Raw genomic sequence first — 11,698 nt, 5'->3', positions numbered from 1 at the left:
GGCCGTTTTACTTGATGGGAAATATCTCCCAAGGAATTTTTCAACTGATAAGTGCTTGTGTACAAGTAATATGAAATATACTTTTCTTATATTGAGCATCACTTTTATCAAATTTTATGGCTCATTTGTGTGTATTTGTGTTCTTTTGTGCATTTAGGGTTGTGGAGACAATTTTGGAAGAAAGGAATCAAAAGTAATTCGTGGACACGATTGTTGATGAAATTATTTTATCGAATAAGGGTCAAGGCATAAGTTATGGTCATAGACATGAGGGTGTGTGCCAACCTCCAAAATGCTCAAGTGAATATACAAATTGGATGGGCACAAAGGCACTCGCACTCATGTGTTCCAACATGTGTAACATTTCCAAGAGCTTCATCAATGTGGTTTAATGGAAAATATGACACGATCTACCGTATATATGTGTGCCCAATCATGCGGTTTCGATGAAGAAAGTAAATTCGGTAGTGTTTTGGCAAAGTATTGTAGCAGTTTACTATAATAAAAGCAATGTAGCAAATCACTATAGCAGTTATTGTTCACAACGCACAGGAAAACATAACCTAGAAATCAACACGTGTGGATGCCCGATTTCAGCCCTATAAATACAGCTTTGAGAGTTTTATTTGGCGATTTTCTTCTTATCTTTTGCATATCTTTGGGACGAGTGAGGCTAGGGTTTGGAGAGGCTTTTGCTGGGTTTTTGGAGTGGTTCTATGGAGGAGTTTCCGTCAGCATTGATTCGGTGATATGTGCTTTAGGTTTGACAAAGGAACCCTTGGAGAAGTCGAGGTGGCTTTTCAAGACCATCGACACGGACGACAAGGGGGTTTTCTCTATTGATTGCTTGCAATTACTTTTGATTTCATTGTTGTTTTTGTATTGCTCCATGGAGAACTAAACCCCTAGTGGGTGCTTGGACTTGTAAACCCTATGATGGTTTTGTTTTATTGATTTCTATTATGTTTCTTTTAATTGATGTTTTAATTGAGTTTTAATCTTGTGTGCTTGTTGAATTTATTTTCTCTTAGAGTGACACTAGGGTTGAGAATCTATCTAGGTAATCCTTTGAGGGGGGGACAACTGCATTAGGATTAGACTTAGCAAGATTGAAGACGGTTGAGAGGGTGAGTTGAGAGATAGCGGAACGTCCCCTTTCCCTTCCAACGTGATTTATCCTACCTCCACGTTCTAAGAGTTATTTGCGGTCATGATGGAGTGAAGTGCTAAGAGATAAACTCCACCGGGGCTTAGTTGTACGAGCAACAGAGTGAAGTGTTGAAGTAATCCTTAGTGTTGGGGCTTAATTGTGACTAGAGGCCTTTCGCCTGGACCAAAAGGTTAGATCTATATTAGGGAATAGGCTTTATCACTTGGCATCCCTAGAGCTCCATGCAGTCCTATATAGTGTGAGGCGTCGAGAGTATCTTTTTTCACTGGGGCATAGTGTAAAGGACTAGTCATGGTTGACCTTAGGCTTGGGACCGTGTGTTTTTGGATTTCCACGACTCATTAAACCTTAATTAGAAGACATAATATTAGTCTTGCACTTAAAACAATAGATTTTGGATTTCCACAGCTCATTAAACCTTAATTAGAAGACATAATATTAGTCTTGCACTTAAATCCATTTTACCATCCATTACCTCTCTTTACTAATTTTGCTTTTTCTTTTCCCTGTACTTTACTTTGCATTGATATTTTGAAGCAACATCGCAACTTGGTTTTTACTCTAGCTATATAGCAACTCTTTGTGTTTCTAAACAACTATGTATTTTGGATTTGACTATCCATTCATCGGGATATTTTACTACTTCTACGACCTGTGCACTTGCGGTACACACACGCAAGGGGTGTGTCATCAACCATGTCCTTTCAAGTTTTGATTTACCCCGATGATAAAGATGTGAGCCAACAGTATGCCCAATCCCTTAGACTGAATGGAAATATCACAATAGGATTGTATCATCCAACACTCCATTTATCTTGATGGTAGAACAAATTTGGAAAAAGCGGGAAAGGTTATCATGTGCATCCTCACATGCAAGACCATTGAATTGAACTAAATTTTGGATCATGCCAATTGTACTTGCTTTGATTTCAAAATTGTTAGACGCAACGGTTGCTGCTTGAACTGTAAATTCTTCACCCGTGAACTGTAGTCTTCCATATTTCGAATAAAGTGCATCTCTCTTCTGCAATGATTGATGATTCTTTATCCTCAATTTCAATAATTTGTTCACTTGAACCTTCATCAACTTCTCTTAGTCTTCAATGCGAGGTCCTTTCAAATTCACTATTCAGTGCAATGCAGTTCAATGAATTTGCACATGTCATGCATGGTTCTTGCAAAATCAAGAAAGATGGTAGAGAGTTAAGATCAAAAGGAAAGAAATGAAAAGAAAAAAAAAGAGTAAATAAATAACTAAGGAAATGGCTAGAGAAATAAGCTAAAAGTTTCCTTAAATTCCTTAATGCTTCCCCAGCAACGGTACCAAAAACTTGATTGCTTCCCAGCAAAGTATATGGTATCACCAAGTAATACCTCGTGTAAAGACATGAGGATCGTATTCCTCATGGTTAAGGATCTACTATTACTCCTTCGCTGCTTACTATCTAGCCCAACATCTCAAACAAGAGAATTTATTCCAATAGATACAGGAAAATACATAAGATATGGCTACACAAATTAAAGAATTATGTAAGAGAATACAAGAGCAACAATGAAATGCAAATGCCTATAGATGTGGATCCCCTTGAGGTGTCATCGTGATACAAGGATGTAGAACAAAAGATGAAAGAGTGATTTGGACCGATCGATCTCTAGATTAGATCAACATCAATTTCTCGGTAATTGAACCCTAATCCCATATGAATGTTGATTGGAATCTCTTCCTATCCAACACCCCTATGATTGTATTAAGAATAAGGAAATCCCAAGACAAGGGTACACTCAACCTAAGTTTACCTTTGGAGATTGAGGGCTACTGACAACTAATCTCTCGGCATATCAGTACAAGCAACCCTTTTTAATTCATTCACGATCTAATTTACGTGAGTAGGTCACATCGACGTGTATCACTCAAGAAAGAACTACGGATCTCTCCATAAGCAATTCTTATCATAAAGCACAATGAATTAAATCGCAAATCAACCCAAGCATTACAATTAAGCATCAATCTTTCAAAATACATGATGAACTCCCAAAGATTCAATGACATCCGGTGGCCTTGGGAGTCTAGTGTGCCATCAAACAAACAGAAGCAAGAATGTAAAGAAAAACACAATAAGAGTTCATAGATGACACTCCCTTGGCAAAATGATGAAGAAGGAGGTGGAGAACGGGCCGAATGACGCTTCCCCTAGCTAAAGGACGCTTCCCGGTCCTAAGAATCCGTTTTTCTTTTGTGGTGGATCTTTCCCTTGAGTGATGAAGCCCTTGAAACCTTCTCTAGACCTTGAAATTCGCCCCCTAAGATCTTTTCATTTCTTGATTCTTCTATTTTCCCAAATGGTGGCAAAAGCTCCCTTTTCCAATCATAGAAATTTTCTTTTATGTCTCTGGGTTATACGAGACATTTGGGGGTAGTATGGAGAGCGTATTACGCCCAAATCATTGATGATTAACGGCATACCAGGGTCCATATGGTCTTTATGCGGCCCCGTATGGATTCCGCATGAGTTAGGCAAAACTTTCTGTCACAAAAAACTTGCAGGTGCTATAGTAGATGCTACAGAGAAATTGCTACAGTACCATAAACCTTGGTTTTCTTCTTTTTTTCACTCTAATCGTGTCCTCGTGTTCTTTGTGATTTCTTTTTGCCCTATAAAGCAAATAACACACAATTAAGCACAAAACATTCACCAATCCTTAATCAAATACATGCTAAGCATCTAAAATACATATGAATTAGTTATATTTCTCTATTTTCATCCTTTTTCTTCCAAACACACAAATGAAGCCTAAAAGTGATTTAGAACTTCTCCAAACATGAATGAAAAGATTTAAACTTCGATCTAATGCATGAATTAACACCAAGAACAGGTGTTTCTCATGAAGATAATTGATTAAACAACAAGAAATATGACGAGATAAGTGCACAAGGCATTTGAGAATGAACTTATTCACACAATTAAAACACTAACAAGATGAATATAAGAATGATAAAACTAACACCTAGCATACAAAAAATGAAAATTAAACCCCCGAATGCTTGGGTTGCCTCCCAAGAAGTGCTTCTTTAACATCGGAAGCCTAACATACATTGTCACTTACCTCATGGGGGTTCAAAGAGTTTGATGCTAACCACGGTCATCTTTGGAATGTTGTTTCTACATGGCAAATTCAATGACAACAATGAATGAATTTCACACTTTCATGTTTTAGGAAGGGTGATACCTTTCTTTTTTCTTTCATGAACATCTCTCCATATTTTCTTCAACATTGATTCCCTTTTTTTCTTTTTCTTTGGCATTGATGCATGTCACCTTCTCCTTTGGTTGCTTCAAATTGTGAGTTGGAAGAGGAGGGTGTGGTTCTTCTTGTTGTTCACTCCCTTGCTCCTCCAAGTACTCATCTAGTGGATTCAAGGTGATCACTTCCTGCACACAACCAGAAATTAAAATATCAGTTTCATCAATGAAATAAAGTGTATTATCATGGTCTAAGGTGTGTTTCATGGCAGCCGATAGTATGTACACTACCTCTTCTTCTCCAAGTCTCAATGTTAGTTTCCTCCTTTTAAGAATTAATAGTTTCTCCACATCTTCATCGATATCCATGATGACAAAATCTACAGGAAAACCATATCTGTCCACCGGGACAATCGTATCTTCTACAATCACATGAGGCTTTCTTGTTGATTGATCCGCCAATTGTAGAGTCATCCTTCTGGGTCTCAACTCATCCAGGCCAAGCTTCAAGTACATGGTCTAGGGCATGACATTAATGCTAGCCCCTAAATCTGCTAATGCATTTTCTTGAACTCCTCCTTCAAGCATACATGGAATTATGAAACTTTCAGGATCTTTCGACTTTTCTGAGAGTTTCTTTTCTAAGATGACCGAGCAATTTACCGTGAGTTCATTTGTACCTTCTTCCTCCAACTTTCTCTTGTTTGTAAGGAATTCTTTTAGAAACTTGGTGTATTTAGGCATTTGGGTCAATGCCTCAACTATTGGAATGTTTATGTTGAGTTGTTTGAAGATATTGATAAACTTTCTGAATTGAACATACTCCTTGTCTTGTTTTAGTCTAGACAGATAAAGGATAGGAGGCTTCTACTTGGATGATTTTGGTGGTCTTCGTGGTCGAGACTCATCATTTCTTTACCTATCATTCTCCTCAATGACTTGTTGAGCTGGTTTGGGGTCTTCCTCAATGGGTACTCCATTTTCTTTGACACTTGGGTCAACTTTAACCATTGTCTCAACTTGTCTCTCACTTTTAAGGGCAATGGACTTCAAGTGTTTCCTTGGATTTTCTTCTGTGTTACTAGGAAGACTACCTGAAAGTTGCTCAGAATTGGCCTTGGCGAGTTGCCCCACTTGACGCTCGAGTGATTCCATGGAGGCTTGGAGATTTCTCAAGATGGAACCTATCTCATTGAACTATCCAACATGCTGAGTGAGTTGAGCAATCACCTTGCTAAACTGTGTATCCATGCTGCTAGTTGTGTTCTGAAACTTTGCTTCAGTGTTAATCATGAATTTGGCATGAACATCATCAGTGCTGAATTTCTTCTCTTATGGTTGTTGTTGAAATTGGGAACCTTGCGGTGGTGCACCGTTTTGTTGTTGTCCCTTGGTCCATGAGAAGTTTGGTTGACTCCTCCACACCGAATTGAAAGTTGGGCTGTATGGATTCCCTTTAGTTTTTTGTCCCCCAATGTAATCAAAGTTCTCTATAGGGGTAACTGAAAAGTTAGGAGTAAGACATTCATCAACTCCATGTCCACCACCACAAGTTCTACAGCTCATAACTGATTCTGATCTCGAGCTACTACCCATTAGAAGATTATTGTTCTGGTTCAAAACATCCACTTTTGTGGTGATAGCATCATTACTACTGACTTCATAAATATCCATGATTGAGATCCGTAAGTGCACAGATCATCAAGTAATACCTCTCGTACAAGCACGAGAGGGTCATATCCCATGGGGTCCTAAGAGCTGTACTTCCCCCTAGACGGCACTATCTAGTCTACCCAATATCAGTTTAAAAGAAACTAAGACAACTAACATAAGGCAAAACTATAAACAATTGGACTAAGGCACACCACATAAACACATTAAGGACACAAGTAGCAATGAAAGAGCGAGGTCCCCGAGAGAGGATCTCCTTGGGACTACAAAAGCTAGAACAATTCTAGAATTACAGAGGCAATGGTGGCACTGGGCTAATAGACATCCTAAAGTAGGTTACGTAGATGGTCACGGTAATAACCCCTAATCCCATACAAGTATTGGGTCAGAATCGCTTCCGCCCAAGTCCTCGTATGATTGCATTACGCTTAGGGAAATAATCAATTAGGGTCAAACACAATACCTAGGGTCATCCCTAATGGTTAGAGGGGTGCCAAATACCCAAATCCCTCGGTGTATTGGTACATGTATCCCTTTCAAGCTATACGAGTCTAATACATGGGTGTATCCCACACATCCAATTACAACCTAGAATTTGAACCACAGTGTTCTCATGCAATCCAAATCATTAAAGAACACATAGCAAGAACCAAAAACCAAACAAAAAGCATTAGAAGTAAATCCTAACATCCATACAAGCAAGTTCATCTAAAGGTTCACCAGATGATCGGTTTCCTTGGGAGTCTAGTTCAACATGACTAAAAGAGAGATCTCAAGATTCAAATAAAGTATGCATAAAATCATAGACAAAGTCCCTTAGATTCGTTGACTAGAAGGTGGTGATGAGAACTTGTCAAACCATGAGAGCAAGCTCCTTGATGATTTCCTAGATAGAAACCTTCTTCTCCCCCTTGATCTTGCTCCTTAGATCCACCTTCTCCAAACCCTTGAAGCCCTTAGAGATGATGGTGGAGAAACGGTGGCCAGAGACCCCTTCAATGATGCCCTAACCCTTCTTTTAAAATCCTCTCAGAATGCCATGCTGCCTGGCATGCGGTCGGCATACGGGCCATGAAGTTTCCAATCAATCGCTAAAATTCACATAATTTACTACAGTACTGCATGCGGCCGTCTTCACTGGCATATGGTTACATGTATGAAACTCTAGACTTAGCATTTTCTTCAAGCGTTCATGCTACAGGCTATTACAGTGGATTTGCACGTGCCATGCACGGTACCTTGCAAAATCAAGAAAGATGGTAGATAGTTAAGATCAAAAGAAAAGAAAAGAAATGAAAAGAAAAGTGTAAATAAAAAAATTAGGAAATGGCTAGAGCAGTAAGCTAAAGTTTCCTATCTTTCCTTAATACTTCCCCGGCTACGAGGCCAAAAACTTGATTTCTTCCCCATAAGTGAGCAGGATCACCAAGTAATACCTCGTGTAAAGATACGAGGATCATATTCCTTGAGGTTAAGGATCTACTGTTACTCCTTCGCCACTTACTATCAAGGCCAACATCTTAAACAAGAGAATTCACTCTACCAGATGCAAGAAAATACATAAGATATAGCTACACAAATTAAAGAATTAAGTAAGAGAATATAAGAGCAACAATAAAATGCAATGGCCTATGGATGTGGAACCCCTTGAGGTGTCATCATGATACAAAGATGAAGAACAAAAGATACAAGGTTGATTTGGACTGAGGTCTCTCTAGATTAGATCAACCCCAATTTATCAGTGGTTGACCCTAATCCCGTACAAATGTTGATCGGAATCTCTTCCTAACCAGCATCCCTACGATTGCGTTAAGAATAAGGAAATCCCAAGACAAGCGTACACTCAACCTATGTTTACACTTTGAGATCGGAGGGCTGCCGACATCCAATCTATCAACATGTCGGTACAAGCAAACCCTTTTAATTTATTCACGATCTGATTTACGTGAGTAGGTCACATCGACGTGTATCACTCAAGAAAGAACTACGAATCTCTCCATAAGTAATTCTTAGCATAAAGCACAATTAATTAAGTCACAAATCAACCCAAGCATTAGAATTAAGCGTCAATCATCGAAAATATATGATGAACCCCCAAGGTTCACTGATATTCGATGGCCTTGGGGGTCTAGTGTGCCATTAAGCAAATGCAAGCAAGAATGTAAAGCAAAACACAATAAGAGTTCATAGATGACACTCCCTAGGCAAATTGATGAAGAAGGAAGTAGAGATTGGGCCGAATGATGCTTCCCCTAGCTGAAGGCCACTTCTCGGTCCTAAGAATCCTTCCTTCTTTGGTGGTGGATCTCTCCCTTGAATGATGAAGCCCTTGAAACCTTCTCTAGACCTTGAATTTTACCTCCAAAGATCTCTTCATTTCTTGATTCTTCTCCTCTCCTAATTGGTGGCAAAAGCTCACTTTTCCAGCCCTAGAAGCTTGCTTTTATATCCCCGGGTCATACGCGCAATTTTGAGGGCATATGGAGAGAGTATTATATGGCCTTCAACCTTCTCTAGACCTTGAATTTCACCCCCAAACATTGATGATCCGCGGTATACCAGGGTCCATATGGCCTTCAAGCGGCCCAATATGGAGGCCGCATGAGTTAGGCAAAACTTTCTACCCAGAAATACCTACAGGTAATACAGTATGTGCTAAAGTAAATTATGCTACAATACTGCAAAACCAGGTTTTCTTCTGCCCTAATCGTGTCTTCATGTTCTCCGTGGCTTGTTTGTGCTCTACAAAGCAAATAACACACGATTAAGCACAAAACGGGCATCAATCCTTAACCAAATACATGCTAAGCGTATATAATATATAATAAAATACATACATTTGGACATTTATCATAATGTCTCCTATTTCTCAATCAAAACCATAATATATGTTTTCTTTTCCGAATACCTTCTATATTTGAATCAAAATTCTAATTTTATATTTTTTTTCGTAACATCTCCTAATTTTTATTTAAAAGCATAATCCTATGTTTTCTTTTGGGAATTTCTCCTATGTTTTATTTTTGCAATATCCACTGTATTTCAATCAAAGCCCTAATCCTAAGTTTTCTTTTCGCAATATTTACTATTTTTTTATCAAAACCCTAATTATATGTTTTTTTATAATAATGTCTCCTTTTTTAAATCAAAATCCTAATCTCTTGTTTACTTTTAGAAATACCTACTATATTTGAAACAAAATCCTAATCATATGTTTTCTTTTTGTAATGTCTCCTATCTTTCAATCAAACCCTGAATCCTATGTTTTCTTTTCTTAATGTCACCTATTTATCATTTTTGAATCAAAACCCTAACCTATATTTTCTTTTTGGAATGTCTATTATTTTTTAATGTCTGCTATTCATTAGGACATATTCCCCTATTGTTCCTATAATGTCTCATTATGTCTCTTATTTCTCAATCAAAACTCTAATTCCATGTTTTGTTTTCAAAATGTTGCCTAATTTTCAATCAAAAACAATAGATTAGGGTTTTGATTGAAAAATATGAAATATTTTGAAAAGAAAACATAGGATTAAAGTTTTCATTGAAAAACAGGAGACAATACTATAAGAAACCATAGTATTAGGGCTTAGGCTTTGAATAACAACCGAAAAATAAGGGGCATTTCCAAAAAAAAAAACAAAAAGAGGATTAGGGTTTTGATTTAAAAATAGCACATTCCCAAAAGAAAACATAAGATTACAGTTTTGATTGAAAAATATGACCCATTTTGAAAAGAAAACATAGGATTTTATGATTCAAAAATAGTAGACATTTAAAAAAGAAAAAAAATAAAAGATTTGGGTTTTGATTGAAAAATATGAGACATTTCAGAAAATAAACATAGGATTATGGTTTTGTTTGAAAAATATGAGACATTACTATAAGAAAACATAGGATTAGGGTTTTCATTAAAAACAGAAAAATGGGGGACATTTCCAAAAGAAAACATAGGATTAGGGTTTTGATTAAAAAATAGTTGACATTACGAAAAAAAAACATAGGATTAGGGTTTTGATTGAAAAATATGAGGCATTACAAAAAAACATCGGATAAGGGTTTTGAAAGATAGGATTCTGGTCTTGATTTTAAGATAGGAGACATCCGAAGAAGAAAACAACATAGGTTGTGGTTTTGATTGAAAGATAGGAGACATTCTGAAGAAAAAATAGGTTAGGATTTTGATTCAAATATAGTTGGCATTCCCAAAAGAAAACGTAGGATTAGGGTTTTGATTGAAAAATTGGAGACATTGCTATAAGAAAACATAGAGTTAGGGTTTTGATTCAAAAATAGAAGACATTGCGAAAATAAAACATAGGATTATTTTCTTGATTCAAAATAGGAGCGATTCCAAAATGAAAACATAGAATTAGGGTTTGATTCAAAAATAGAATACATTACGAAAATAAAACATAAGATCTAGGTTTTGAGTCAAAAATTATAGACAACATACGATCTATGTTTTGATTAAAAAATTATAGACATTAAAAAAAAACATAGGATTCAGGTTTTGATTGAAAGATAGTAGACATTATTATAAGAAAACATAGGATTAGGGTTTTGATTCAAGAATAGTAGACATTCCGAAAAGAAGCATAGGTCAGGTTTTTGATTCAAATTTTATAACTAGGAGACATTTCCAAAACAAAAGATATGATTAGGGTTTTTATTAAAAAAAATAGTAGTTATTTAGAAAAAAAAACATTGGATTAGCGCTTTGATTCAAATATAGTTTGCATTCCAAAAAAATAAACCTAAGATTATGGTTTTCATTAAAAAATATGAGAGATTCTGAGAAGAATCCTTAATTTTGAAAGATAGGATAAGGGCATTAAGAAAAAAAAAAACCAAGGATTTGGGTTTTCTTAGAAAGACTAGAGACATTCTGAAAAAAAAAAAACATAGGACTAGGGTTTTGTTTGAAATATAGTAGGCATTTCAAGAAGAAAACATAGGATTAAGGTTTTAATTCAATAATATTAGACATTCCCAAAATATTACATAAGATTAGGGTTTTGACCAAAAATAGCAGATATTAGAAAAGAAAAGAAAGGCTTAGCATTTTTATTCAAAAATAGGAGACATTCCGAAAAGGTAGGAGGCATTCCGAAAAGAAAACATAGTATGATGGTTTCGGGATGTCCACTAATACGAAAAGAAAACATAATATTATGGTTTTGATTGAAAAATATAAGACATTCTAAAAAAACATATAGGAAGATATTCCTAAAAGAAAAGATAGGATTAGGATTTTGATTAGAAAAATGTGACATTCGCAAAAGAAAACATTGGATTAGGGTTTTGATTCAAAACTGATAAATTGGAGACATTATGAAAAGAAAACATAGAATTCTGGTTTTGATTGAGAGATAGGAGACATACTGAAGAGAAAAGATAGGGTTAAGGTTTTCATTCAAATATAGTTGGCATTCCGAAAAAAAAACATAGGATTAATGTTTTGATTGAAAAATAGGAGACATTACTATAAGAAAACATAGGATTACTGTTTTGATTCAGAAATAATAGGCATTGCAAAAAGAAAACATAAGATCAAAGTTTTGAATCAAAAATACGAGGCGATTTAGGGAAGAAACAGCAATACATAACT

This window comes from Dioscorea cayenensis, chromosome 11, assembly GCF_009730915.1.
Source record: "Dioscorea cayenensis subsp. rotundata cultivar TDr96_F1 chromosome 11, TDr96_F1_v2_PseudoChromosome.rev07_lg8_w22 25.fasta, whole genome shotgun sequence".
NCBI classification, from domain to species: domain Eukaryota; kingdom Viridiplantae; phylum Streptophyta; class Magnoliopsida; order Dioscoreales; family Dioscoreaceae; genus Dioscorea; species Dioscorea cayenensis.
Note: the sequence above shows the minus strand (reverse complement) of the source record.